This window comes from Dipodomys merriami, unplaced genomic scaffold (genome assembly GCF_024711535.1).
Source record: "Dipodomys merriami isolate MVZ:Mamm:240054 unplaced genomic scaffold, mDipMer1.0.p SCAF_121, whole genome shotgun sequence".
NCBI lineage: Eukaryota > Metazoa > Chordata > Mammalia > Rodentia > Heteromyidae > Dipodomys > Dipodomys merriami.
This window is the reverse complement of record NW_027202505.1, coordinates 3,494,416-3,507,799: the sequence shown is the minus strand read 5'-3', so window position 1 is coordinate 3,507,799 and position 13,384 is coordinate 3,494,416. Positions and strand designations below refer to the sequence as shown.

Sequence of the window (13,384 nt, the reverse complement as noted above, 5' to 3'; positions counted from 1 at the left end):
CCTCCTTTTTTTTGTGCCGGTCCTGAAGCTTGAACTCACAAGCGTCTATGCCCTGTCCCTGGGTTTTTGTGCTTAAGGCTAGTGCTCTACTACTTAAGCCAAGCTCTACTTCTGACTTTTTGCTGGTTAATTGGAAATCGGAGTGTTATGGACTTTCCTGCCCAAGCAGGTTTATAAACCATGATCCTCAGATCTCAGTCTCTTGAGTAGGTAGGCTTATATAGGCTTGGGCCACAACTGATCAACACAGGCATTCTTTTTTTTTTTTGTCAGTTGTGGGGCTTGAACTCTGGACCTGGGCGTTGTCCCTGAGCTCTTCAGCTCAAGGCAAGCATGCTACCACTTGAGCCACAACGCCACTTCCAGGCATTCATTTTTAAATAACCTTTTCATTTTAGAGTGGTTTTAAATCAGTAGAAAACTTGCACAGACAGAAAAGACTTGTATATCACCCCTCCACTGTCCTATAACCTTCACATCTTACAGGGTATATTTGTCAAAATGCAGACTTTTACATTGGCGCACAGCCGGTGACTAACCTGTACATTTTGTCTTCCACATTTTCCCACAAATGACCTTTTTCTATCCCACGATCCAAAGCAGGACATGACATGGTTTTTAGTTGTAATGCTCCTTTAGTGTCTGAATGTATTGTTGTTTTCAAGAAATAGGCACCACTGAGAACTGTGTCTTCCAAGTGGCATGTGGGGTGCTAGGGAGGGTCCCAGCCACCCTGCAGAGAGAAACAGTTTCCCATGCACAGCAGGTTTGGGTGTGGGGCCCTCTGTCCTCGCTGTGGTATGTTCCTGGGCTCGTCCCTCTGCATATATACTGTCAGATCCCTCACCCACTGATGGCAATGGCCCTTCTACCTATCTGGAGGGCTGAAGTAGAATCTATGGACAGGTGTAGGCAGGCTCACAGCTCTGTCCAGAAGCTACTTAGTTATTACTTTTAATGTTGTTATAATGATCACCCTAAGTGGATTTTGTGTCCTGAACTGTCTGGCTAACTGACCAGATCAACCCCAAATGCTTTCGACAGATCAGTATAGACCCCAGAGAGAAAGGGATCCACCTTGAGATGCTCTATCTAGCTCTAATGTGACAATGGGCCCATACCATGGCATCCACACTACCTTCCCTGCCTGTCCTCCTGGGCACACCTTGCCCTTGGCTTTTTCCATCTTTGTTCCACTTCCTTTTGTTCCATTCATTTACCTTGTTCGACCTACTATGTCTTCCTGTGTTGCTTTGGTCATGTGTACATCTTTCTCTTGGGCTGGAGTATAAGTCCCATGGATATTGCTGCACCCCAGTGTTTAGCACAGTTCCTGATGCTTCAGAAGTGTGACAGATCTTTGCTCCTTGAAAGACCAGCTAGCCTCTGGCCTCCACTCTACTGACCTGAACACATGCTCTCCCTTCATCTAAATGCACTGGTAAACTCAAATAAGAGACACCCTATTTGGGAATCAGGTGGCTCCAAGTCTTTTGGGTTTTCCTTAAGAAAAAGGGAAGAGGAGTAATCATGTCTTTCTTTTAATTGAATTTGGTGCCATTAATGTCCCTTCTGCCTCCTCTCTCATGCGCCGCTCTGCCAATTAGAAACCACAGTCTCCTTCTAGTCCAGAACTTGTCTGCTGGCCTTGCTCACAGTCAGTTGCAACAGAGTCCATGCCACAATGGACTGATAAGCTCTCCACATGCAGCCCACCTGGTCCCTAGACCCACTGAGCTTCTGGTACATCAAAGGCCCACAGACTTCTCAAAGCAGGAAGAAACCCAGGACAATGAATTTCAGAGAGAGGAACCAGCAACTTCATGGCTGGTCTACAAAGAGCCCAGGGTGTTCAGCTCTGCATTCTGGTCTGGATTCTTCCACAGTCTGGAACCTTTGCCCCAGGTCCATCTGCCACCAAGGAACATGGGTTCTAATCTGACTCTCTGCCTATACCTGGCTGATCCTGGGTACTTGAGTTGGGTAGAAATGAATGGGATTCATTCATTCTCCCAAAACAACATCATGTAAGAGAGCAGAGTTCACAGGTAGACAGAGGGAAAGGGGTTGACCTGGTTGAGAATCACTATTTTGTATTATCATGCCTAGCCCTTCTAGTTCCCTGTGTGAGGGTGTTATACTCATGCAGGTAAGAAAAAGAAACAAGTAAGTGGCAGAGTCAGCACCAGAATCAGATTCCTCCTGGTAGGGAAACCCTTGCTCTCTCAGCCTGGCCTATGAGAGCCCCAACAACTCAGAGAAACCTAGGATGTTAGAACAATGAAAAATTCTTCTAATGAAGTCACCAGAGAGAACTCATTATCAGGATAAGCAAACTGAGGCCCAAAGGAGAAATGTAGCTTGCCCATAGCCTTGGGGCTCATGGATACTTGGATTCACTGGATTCTGAGCTGTTGAGGATATAGATTCTCTGCTAGCACTTAGCCAAGACCTGAGGTTGTGAAGGACTGAATCTAAACTGATGAGAGAAGGAGGTGGGGAGTGCTACCTCCTGAGACTGCCCCCTGCCCGCCCGCCCCACCCCCTCCCAGCCAGAGTTCACCCACATTGGCCTCGGGAGCAGGAGACCAAGATAATGTGATTGAGCACAAGCCCAAACTCAACACTGAACCCCATGCCTTCTACCCTATGCCTGAGCCACAGATGGCTCTGAGGGCTGGGAAGTAAGCTGGGCCTGGTCCTGTATTTGGCCCTCAGGTCTGCACTAGAGCCCAGCTCTGTAGGGAAGAGGTGGAGGAAGATACAGAGCTGGCATCTTTGTCCCAAGGACTGGGGATCAGACATAAAATGTATCTTCCTCCCCAAATGCCAGTGCTTAGCACCAACTGATCCATTTTTAGAGGCAGCCAACTGACAAATACGGCTGTTTTTATTATTATCATTTATTTTTCATAATAAGAGCTAAAACATTCTGGGCTACCTACTCTGTGCCAGACAAGGGAATGGAATAAGATATCTGACAGTGGGTCTTCTGTACGATCATAGCACCCTGCAGATCAGTGTGAGTATTCACAATTTACAGACAGGAAACCCAGTTTCAGAAAAGTGAAGCCAAGGTCCCTGGCTATATGGCAGGTGATACAAAACAAAACCCCCAAAACAAAAATCCAGCTCAAGCCACAGTTAAGAATGGTTGTAAATGGAAGGCAGACAGACAGTCCAACTGAATTCCTGGGCACCTAGCTCTCTGGGCTTCTCATCCTTGGCAGGCAGACGTGGAGCCACCAGGGCCCTGCTCCATAGAGCCAGATATCATGTTCAGAGTCTGCGAACCAGAATTCATTTACTCAGAAGGTAAAGAGGAGAACCCTGGTCTGAGGCTTACCCTGGGAAAGAAATGTGAAACCCTATCTGAAAAACAACTACAGCAGAAAAAGAAAGGTCTGGGAGCATGGCCTAACAATACAAGGTCCTGAGTTCAAACCCTAGTACTTCCAAAACAAATAAGTGTCCTAAAGTGAAAGTGACAGGCCACACTGGTTAAGAACCATCGCTCCCAATGTCTAGATCATTTTCTCACAACTACACCCTCTTCTGGAAGATTCCAAAATGCTTCCTAGGAATATTATACCTCAGAACCCCTGAAAGCTTCCAACTCTAGGATTCTTAACAAAGCAACAGTAATTCTAACGATCCATCAAGACAGCATGACACCTCTGTTATTTTTTTATTTTGTTTTTATCCACTGTGGCAATTATTCTCACAGTGTAAGGTTTATGGAAGACTTTGGAACCCAAAGTCTTGGGTTTGAATCCCATCTCTGCACAGTACTAGCTGTACAACCTGACATGATAGTTATTAAAAGCCGACTATGTACCCAGAGCTCTGGAGAGGGCAAAGAAGTGAACAGGAGTTCTACCTATAAGATGGGAATCAACAGTTATTAATTACAGTTACTAAGCACCTACTCCATGCCAAGCCTTTGGTGTGTGTGCACATTCTTACCTTACCCTGCATAGAAGCTGGCCTTGCAGCCTGAAGAGGCTACAGGGACCCTAAGCCGTGAGATGGTGTAAAACCACACACATATGACAGTGTCTGAGCTCCCTCTACTCCATCTCTCCCTCCCCGCTTCCTTGGCAGATCAGTACACAGAGTGAAGGGGATAATAGGAGAGAGTGCTCTGAGCCAGGCAGGAGCTTGCACAGATGTATGACATCATGGTTATTAATAATGGAAGTAGCACAAGCAACTCACCATCCCTCCAGATGGACCACCTGAACTGTCTGCTGTGAAAGGAACTCAGGATTCTATAAGAGAAGAGCTGGGAGGAGCCCTGGGAATGCATCCTCTCCTCATGAGGACGGAGGTGGCCCCTGAGACAGGAGAGGCCAATGGGAGCCTCCAAAATTGAGCAGGATTAGGTCCCAAAGCCCGTCCCCCCCTCTCTCATACACACACAGGTTACCCAGGTTATTTGCAGAGGTCCAAGGGAGGGGCAGTCTCTTGGTGTTTACTTATCCAGCTTCCTCCTCCCACAGGGCCTTTGTACCTGCTGCTCCTCTGCCTGGAAGAGTCTTTCCCCACAGCTTTGCACACTGTCAAGTTTTCATTAGTCTTAGGACAAAAATCAACTTCTGGGGGACCCTGGGTTCTCCAGCCATTTTCCTGCCCTCCTCCTGGGTCTCCAGCCCTCTGGCTCATAGAGCCCATAGGCCCAGAAGCTTTATCTGGCCTCTTCTTGTCCATTCTCTCTTCCCACAAGAATGTCTGCTCTGCTCATTGAACAAAGGGATCACTGCCTAGGGCAGAGCATTTCCCAGGGCCCCAGCAAGACCTCTGCCAGCACCTCAGCACCCATGCTGACTGGAGTGGGAACTGTCCCAGAAGCCTCTTCTAGGCTACTGTCCCACTCTCACTCAGTAAGTGCTTATGGCCCCTCTGGTGCTGCAAGCCTTTCTTCTATTGGTGATTGACAGTTGATCAAAACAAACAGGACCCCAGAGCTGCAACTGCCTCTTCTTAAGCAGCCAAACAGCAGCTGACCAACTTAGGCAACTATAGCAGAAAATGGCAAAAAGTGGGAAACACTGAGGACATGTGGCATTGTGTTGGCCCTGCAAGAGCTTTCCACCTGCTTAGTGTGCATCTCGGAGGGCTAATGTAGGCACCCCTCCAACTCAGGGGGCATGAGGACAAGGGGATCTCTGATGAGTGATTCCTGGCCATAGTCTGTAAGAGATTAGGATGGAGGTGTGTGTGAGAGAAGATGTAGGAAGAGAGGAGTGTAGACCAGTGCACAGGATGGAGTGTGTGCATGGTTAGGGTGCATGTACAAATGACAGGACAGGACAAGGGTGTAAGTATGTGTGAGTATGTGAAGGTGTGTGCAGAGGGGAGGAAGTATGTGTGTGTAGGGAAACTATGGTGCCATCTCCGAGCTATTCACCACAGGATGAACTTCTGTTTGAACTTTACACACTAAAATCCCACAAACAAATGGGATCTGATCACCACTTAATTCATCCAACAAATGTTTAAGTTTATCCCAAGATAAAGCAAAATTTATCCCCATAAAGCAATGAGGTTAGTCCAGAGGACAATTTTTGTCAACCTCTAATTCTCAATTCAGGGAGGTCAGAGCACTGGATGGGGAGTCTAGTTTTACCAATAACTCTTGGGTCAGCTTAGGCTGTCATCCAGTTGTATGGTCTCAGATGGCCACTTAATGCTCTGGACTTCTGCTTACACTCCATTTAAAAAGGGCAGTTAGAATCGCCTCCCAGGGTAGCCCCAAAGCACTGTCTCTTCCCAAAACAAGCCTATATAACATGCAAAGGGCCCCAAGCCAAGAGAAGAAATGCTGGGTTTAACAAAATTAAACAGGTCCTTTTTATTGTGGGACTTCTCAGAGCCTTTAATTTGCCAATATGGATTGTGATTGGCTAGATGGATGATAAAGAGCTTGCAGAAATTGCCAGACTTACTCAAACAGGGAAACCTTTACTCATGGAGCGGCCTTCCAAACTAAACTGACATTCAACGGAACACACACTGGGAAATCCACTAACAGGCACAAAGGACACTTGTGAGTGCCTCCTTTCCTGCAGATGATGGCACAGAAATGGTGTTCTAAGTCACAGAGCAGATCCATGACAAATGCCAGCCCAGGAATCACCCAAACCACAGTAACTGGCCTGTGCACAGGGCTTTACAGTCACCAGACAGTTTTACTTAAATGATCTCAATTCTCCCTGACAACATACCATTGAGGGTGCTCATCCCCATTTTTCAGACGATAAAAACAATACAAGAGAGATTAAAGTCATTCACATCTGCCCAGAGCCACAGGTGATGGACCCATCACTTGACTCTACCAGTTTCCTCCTATGTCTTGGACCTGACTGTCCATGGATATATTTTTATAGATAAAGCAATTATGGCTGCTAGCAAGATACCCCCTACAAAGAGGTCAAGGCTGATATCACCTGCACCTGTTCTGCAGCCACCACTAGTCCTGACTGAAGCCCAAGCTCCTAAGCTCCCAGGGAGGTTAGGGTTAAATGCTCCCCCAAATGCCATGGAGCAAGAGCTGCTCTGAGAACACCAGAATAGCTCCCTGCCAGTCACCACAGCTCCCTACCATGGCCGGTATGGCCCCCTAAAGCTGCCCTCCATACCAGCACCAGATGCTATTCTGCTAGGCGGGAGGGGAGAGCAAGAGCAAGGCTACTTCAACTCATTCCCAGTGAGCCCACAGCCCAAGGTTGTTGGCCTGGCAGTCTGACACTGACCAGGCCTCCAGGGGGAGGTGCGGGGCTGGGGATGTTAAACACACGAGGCAGTTCCGTGCTGGGTGTTCCCGCTCTGCTGGGGATGAGCCTGGGGGTCCTGAGGGTCTTCGCAGGACCGGGAAGGCTGTGCCAGCCCAAGGCGAATGGGGCTGTGCCCGAGAACTGTGTGAACGCGGGAACAAGGCTTGTGCCACCCTGGGCTGGTGACAAGTAGCGTCTGGGAGACGCTAGCGCAGAGCATGTGCAGGCACGGCCCCGACCCTTCGGCTGGGGGTCCGGGGAGGGGGCGCCACGCGCCCACCCTTTCCCACCCGCCCCTCCGCTGCTTGCCAGCGCCGTGCTGGGGCGCTCCGGGGCGGCCAGGCCGCGGCGGCACGCGAGACACGGGGCGCGTGGGGCGCTCGCGGCTTACCTGCGGGCGTCCAGGGCTCTGCGCCTCGGGGCTGCGCTGGGCTGCGCCTGCTGGGCTGCGCTGCGCTGGACTGGGCTGCGCGCCCGGGCTCCGCGCGGCTCGGCAGCGCCCGCGCGCTCGGCTCCGCCCGGCTCGGCTCCGCCCGGCGGTGCCCGGGGCGCTCGCAGGCGGCCCACGCGGCGCGGGGTGGGCGCGGGGCGGGCGCCGGCGGCGGGCGCGGCTCCGGGCCGCCCCGCGGCCGCTTGGAAGCTCCTTATTTGGGCAGTGATGTCAGGGGAAGTCGCCGGGCGCCGGACCACCCACTTCTTTCCATTCACTCCCCAGAGTTTCCTGTCGCCGAGCCCCGGGGACCCCACCGTCCGCCCGGGCGCCTCTCTGGCCGGATCGGCCTCCGCGCGCGCGCGCCCGGCTTGGGCCCGGGATCCCCTGGCAGCCGAGGTCACGGTGGGGCGGAGCGCGGCCGGCGGCGGCGGGGACGGGGGCTCCTGCGCCGGGGAATCCCCGCTCCCGGGCCCCGGGGAGGGTCGCCGGGCGGCGGCGTCGGGGACAGGCCGTGTCACTCCACGAGCTGCCCCTCCCACCGCGCTGTCATTTCCTCTCGGGCCCTACGGGGAGGACAGTCAGGGAAACCCCGGCGGCCGCCGCCGGGGCTCTGCCACCAGGCGCCACGCCTAGGACGCCCCGGGGCCCTGCAGGCGTCCATCACAGTCCCCAAAGTGCGTGGTCCCCACGGCTTTCCTCCCAGGCGCTGCTCTGCTCCGGGAAGCCAGCGCCTTCCCAGGCGGGAATCCGCTTTAATGAGGACTGGGCGGGGCGAGTGGCTGGGCCTCCCCGGGCTCCCGCTGGTAGGGTAGGGAGGGGAGGGGGGGGTCATGCTAGCGCTTTTACCAGAAGCTGCTGGATCCCAGGAATCCAGCCTGAGTCACTCTGGGCTGTGCTCTGTCCAGCAAAGCACCAACATGAGCCAGCCCCCCCCAACCAGCTCCCATCGGCCAGCAAAATGGCCAAGACTGTGAGACCCCAGGACCATCTGCAGTTTTATGGGTGTTTCCCATGGCTCAGAAACCTCAGGGGATTTATAGCAACTCACCACCACCGCTGCCACAGACCCATTAGGCCACTGGGTCTGACTGCTGGCCAGGCCTACTTGTCAGAGAATAGTAGCCTCAGGAGGAGGTCACTGGGGGCCAGGGATGCCTGCACTAGAGGGAGGGCAGGTGCCTGCCGAGCAGAATTGAAGGGAGGCACTCTCCAGGGTCACAAAAATTCAGGGGCCCAGGAGACATTGTACCCTGTGTTGGTTGCCCAGCACCTCCAAGAAGGCTCCCTGGAGACTTCTGTCTTTCTCGGGCTCCAAAGTGATGACATCAAACTCACCTGAGCCCAAGGAACAAGACTAGGTGGCTCAAGGGATTTCTGTGCCTTCACTACAACAGCGTCTGCCGGAGCATGCAGCCCCTCAGCCCAGAGCCAAGAGAACTGTCCCAGGCCACCAGCTTTAACAGAGGGAGGCCTTTCTCAGTGGCAGCACACTCCTGGAGGAGGAAGCAAGAGCCCCAGAGCTGGCAGGAAGAGAAGGCAAGTGTATCCACAGCTGGCTTAGGCCTGTACTCTCACACAACTGAGCCCCTGCTAACCAGATTGCCATGCTTTACAGCCATTCTGTGAATCACCACCACCCTTCCTGCCCGCACAACTGCCATCAGATCTAAGAGTCCAAGTCCAGTTCGAACAGGGACCATCGTTTCTGGAAACCCCAGAAGAAGACCATTGCTCCCTGATGTGACTCTCAAGGCCTCACTCCCAGCCCATTACCCCCCAACCATACACCACTCTTACTCTTTAGGGCCTTTGCATGGACTTTCCAGGTAACTAAACATCCTCTCTACCCTTTTGGTGTCCTTCGCATAGCCAGTCAAGCCTGCCCTCAAACTAGATGGGTCCTTTCCTCGAGTGGGCAAATGGTTGGTATGACCCTTAATTAGATCTCTCCCCCCATGTCCAATTTTCTGCTTTAGACAGAGGAGGTGACTGCTTCCAGACCTGACTCTGTCATTCGTATAGGCTCAGTTGATGGCCTGGTTCCTGTGCCGGGGGAGGGGGACTGTCCTCTGCCCCTTCAGTGATGGTCCTGCCCCCATTCAGGACTCTTCTGTGCTGCCATTGGCAAACTACAAGGAACTTTCTACCTTGATTCATCTCTTCTCCCAGGATTGCTTTTTGCAAATATTTGTTAGGTGAATGAAAAATCTTGAGAAGCAAATCAAAGACAGACTAGACTAATCAAATGTAGAGTAGAATTGCCTAACAAACTTACAACTGTGGCTGGGGTGCCAGTCCTAACAGACTGGGAGCTGGGCTCTCAATTAGAGTAGCATAGATGCTTAGGAGATGGGACCACAGGGCTGCCCTGCCCTGAGAAGGCTCCTCCCCCTGACTACTCCTTGGCTCTCCTTTCAGTGGCTTGGGATTTATCTCCCTCCCTTCCCTTGGCAAAACTCCTCTACAGCCCACTACAGCCCAAGACATTTCTACAGCAAAGAGAAAAGAAAGTACAACTCACAAGAACATCTTCATTAAAAAGACATGGCCCTACTCAATTTCTTCAACCTCTCCCCTCTCCCAGCCACACAGGCTCCTCCAATTGTGGCCATCTCTCCCAGGAGTGTCAGCTGGGGAGCCTTCCCATGTCCCTCCCACAATCAGAGCCACCAGAAACCAGCCCCCACTTGAGTTCTGGCACCATGTCTCACTGAAGGCCAACTCTTTAGGATTCTGGCCTCAGAGCTCAGATACATGGGCTGGGGACAGACAGGCAGGCCTGCTTTGAGGCTAGCAGCCTGAGACCCACTCCCCTCTGTGAGCCACCACCCCAACCCTGGAATTAGTGGCTAGATGAAACACAACTGGGAAGGTGGATAGTGCCAGGGGTGCCATTTCATTCCTCTCAGCCCCTGAGAGTAACTCTCAGCACTCAGCCCCAGGGGCCTTCCCACATTCCATCATTCCTCAAATGTGAATCAAGCACTTTCCCTGTGCAAAGAATATGGCACCCATAAGCCTGTGTTCTGGGAGCTCCATCCAAGGATGGAGACTGACAGGTAAATAGATACCTAAGCCTGCTTGCTCAGTGATATTCTACTGCTTGGCAAGGTTGAGGTGGGAAGGAGATAGTGTTCAAGATGTCAGCATGTGTGTGTGTGTGTGTGTGTGTGTGTGTGTGTGGTGGGGGAGGGAAGGTGCCTTCTACTTCTAAGGGATACAAATCAAGTATACTGTGCTCTAGGTGTCCCAAGCTAGAATGCCAAGCACTTGTTTCCATGGAGATGCTACACACACACACACACACACACACACACACACACACACACACACATATACACATAAGACTTGGTTCTGCTGTAAAGCCTTCATCTCACTGTAGAGACTTCACAAGCTAAAAGCACTCAGGGCAGGGCTGGCATCTGATCTGCCATCTCAAAGGCTGTGCCTATGTGAAATGTTTTCAGCTCTTAACAACAGAATTACAGATGCACTTCTGGAATTTACTGTTGTTCCTAAGGAGCCAGGGACTGCCTTAGTGTTCTTAGGAACATTTTTAAGGTAGGGCTGAGCATCTGGCCCTGTGAGCCCTCAGGGTTATGTTTAGGACTTATTCCTTCAAACGAAACCTTCTCCACTTCTCACTGTCTGTGCCTACCATTTCTTGGATTCAAATGCTCTGTGCTATTTTACCTGTACGTGTGTGTGTGTGTGTGTGTGTGTGTGTGTGTGTGTGTGTGCGCACGCACACGTGCATGTGCACATGCATGCATACATTTATGCTTATGTGCTGCATACAGGCCAGCACGTGCATATGTATTCAATACTGTATCTCCTCTCTTATGTAGAGACCTAACTGTCTATGGACAGCACCATCCAGGATTCTGCTAGACTCAGTCCCCTGCATTTCCAGCTTCCTGACTCAGGCCTTAGCCCGCTGCTGTGGGTGGTAGCCTGGTCCTTGAGCTCTAGGGTTCAGACTCCACTCTGTGTTGCCTTGGGGATGAAACTTCTTGTTGAGATCAAGGCAGGGGAGGGGCTGTTCAGATAAACAGGCCAAATCAAGAGCAGGCCTGCTAGTGCCTTTAATAAGAGCCTCAGACTGCTCATGTAGGCGTGGCTTTCTGCATCTTTCTCATCCAGACTGAGATCTAGCCCTAGAGTATGGCTCAGTTTCTGAGCCAGGTTCACTTTGCAAATGCGACTCCCTGTACTGTTCCCCACACCCACAGTGGCACTGCTGGCTCCTCACTCAGTTTCCAGGCCCTAGTGAAGGCATCTCAGGTCTCCCAGGTGGCCCTGACTGCTTCCTTCTCTGTGAGTGGCCAACACTTGGCACAGACTGCCCTGGCTCCTAATCCTTTGGACTTGTTGCTTGTTTAAGACACCACCTGGCTGTGTCCAACCACATCTCAGCTCCAGGAACATCACAGATATAACAGAGTACCCCTCTGAGCATCCTGTCCAGTAAATAGCAATCACAAGAGGCCAGTCAGACTCAAGCTCATTCACCAGCTTTCCCTACATAACGAAAGGATCTCTTCAGAAAGACACTGGGAATAACTAGAGTCTTGGAATGTCTTACCCTGGCTTCTCATGGAAGTTTCTGGGGACTTCCTTTGAGCGCAGAAGGCCCCAGGTGGGGAAGGCGGGGCTTTTGGTTCCAGGAAATCAGGAGATTAGTCAAAGCCACATTTCCCTGGCAGCTGTAAGAACAGGTTTGCCCAAGCCAAGAGAATTGCAATATCATTAATAACAACAAATGCTTGCTCTGCACGTGGTATTGTGCTCATGTACAGCACAGTATCAGCCTCTGTGGCTTAGGTCCATACCGGCCCCGGATGTGGGTCCTGCTCCAACACTTATTACTGCGTGGTTCCCTGCACCCACTTTCCTTAGCTATGAGAGGAGGAATGCTAACACATCTCAGGGAAAAATGATGAGGATTAAATGAGAACTCAGAAATTTAAAGGAAAGGCAGGCACTTAATAGATGCTCAATAAAGGAAATCCCTCCCACACCTCAAATTCTTTGGCAGAGGAACCTTCTAATGAATAAGGCTAAGTTTACAAAGTGAGCAGAATGAGATTTCAATCAGACCTCATAAACATTCACCTGAGGTAACAAGTATAAGTGGAAAGAATTCTAGGAGCAGCAAGAGAGGTCATTGAAATTCTGGAATGGTTTTAAATCTATACTCTCCACCACCACTTAGGTGACCTTCATCCATCAGTGATTGAGATAGTCTAAGTGGCCAGACCTGTATGGACAAGGGCTAGGCAAGAATAAGTCCCAAAGCAAGACAAATCCTGTGCTCAGACATTAATAGGTTCCAGAAAGGCCTTGCACACTATGGAAAATAACTATGACAACAATGACTAAAAGCTGTGAATGATGCCGAAGACTGGGAGGAAGAGAGAAGTATGGGAAGGATTGGGACTGGCTACTTCCAGGAACCCCTATTGAATAACAATGAAGGGATGTAGAGGTGTCTGGCTCCACCCCTGCTCAGGCCCCACACCCACAGCAGCCTTGAAAAACTTTAATCCTCCATCCTTCTTCAGCCTCAGATCTCCCCAGATGAGTCTTTACTCCCCAGTGAAGGGCTTGGCCTGGTCAGGAACACTCATGAGTCCCCAAACACAATGTGACTCTTTACCTCACATCTTCACTTGTGCTGTCCTCTCTCTGGAATGCCTCTCCTTTTACTCCTATTCTCCCTTGCTCCTTTGCAGCCCCTCCCCCCATCAACTGTCATTAACTGTTTAGTAAACTCACCCAACAGGTGTCCTTCAAACATTCTGTTTTTCTGGCTTTTTCTTTACTATCTCTTTCCCTCACCCTGCCTCAGCAGAAGTTAAAGCTTCCTATTCCATGTTCTGCTAACTTCTCTGCACATACCAGCAAAGGATCTATGTCTGATGAGTGAGTTTTAAGGGGCTCTGCTTGGCATATAGTAGGTGTTCAATGAAAAGGCCACCCAGAGACATTCTCTTCATGCTGCACCCATGGCCAAACAGAATGTGCCAGCCTATGTCATGCTACCTAGGAGAGCACTCAGGGGCCTAAGGCTTCTACACTAGTCATCTGTGAGCTTTCAGCCCGAAAACACGTCCCCTCAGGCTGCCTTCCCCACGCTTTCTGGCTGATATCCTGCAACCTGGCCTTGGAAGGG

The 13,384-nt window shown here is 51.1% G+C and overlaps 1 protein-coding gene across 12 annotated transcripts in view; it reads right to left on the bottom strand.

Moving 5' to 3' along the window:
* Window positions 1-13,384, bottom strand: part of Hivep3 (HIVEP zinc finger 3) — a 405,958-nt gene that overhangs the window by 96,845 nt on the left and 295,729 nt on the right. The window contains exon 1 of one of the 12 annotated variants that reach the window (XM_070017198.1): window positions 12,869-12,907. The exons of 10 other annotated variants lie outside the window; for them this stretch is intronic. The gene's annotated coding sequence lies outside the window, so the exon portion shown is untranslated. Of the gene's footprint in view, window positions 1-7,167; window positions 7,224-12,868; window positions 12,908-13,384 lie in introns of those variants that run through there. One more of the 12 variants, XM_070017196.1, reaches the window with a different exon arrangement.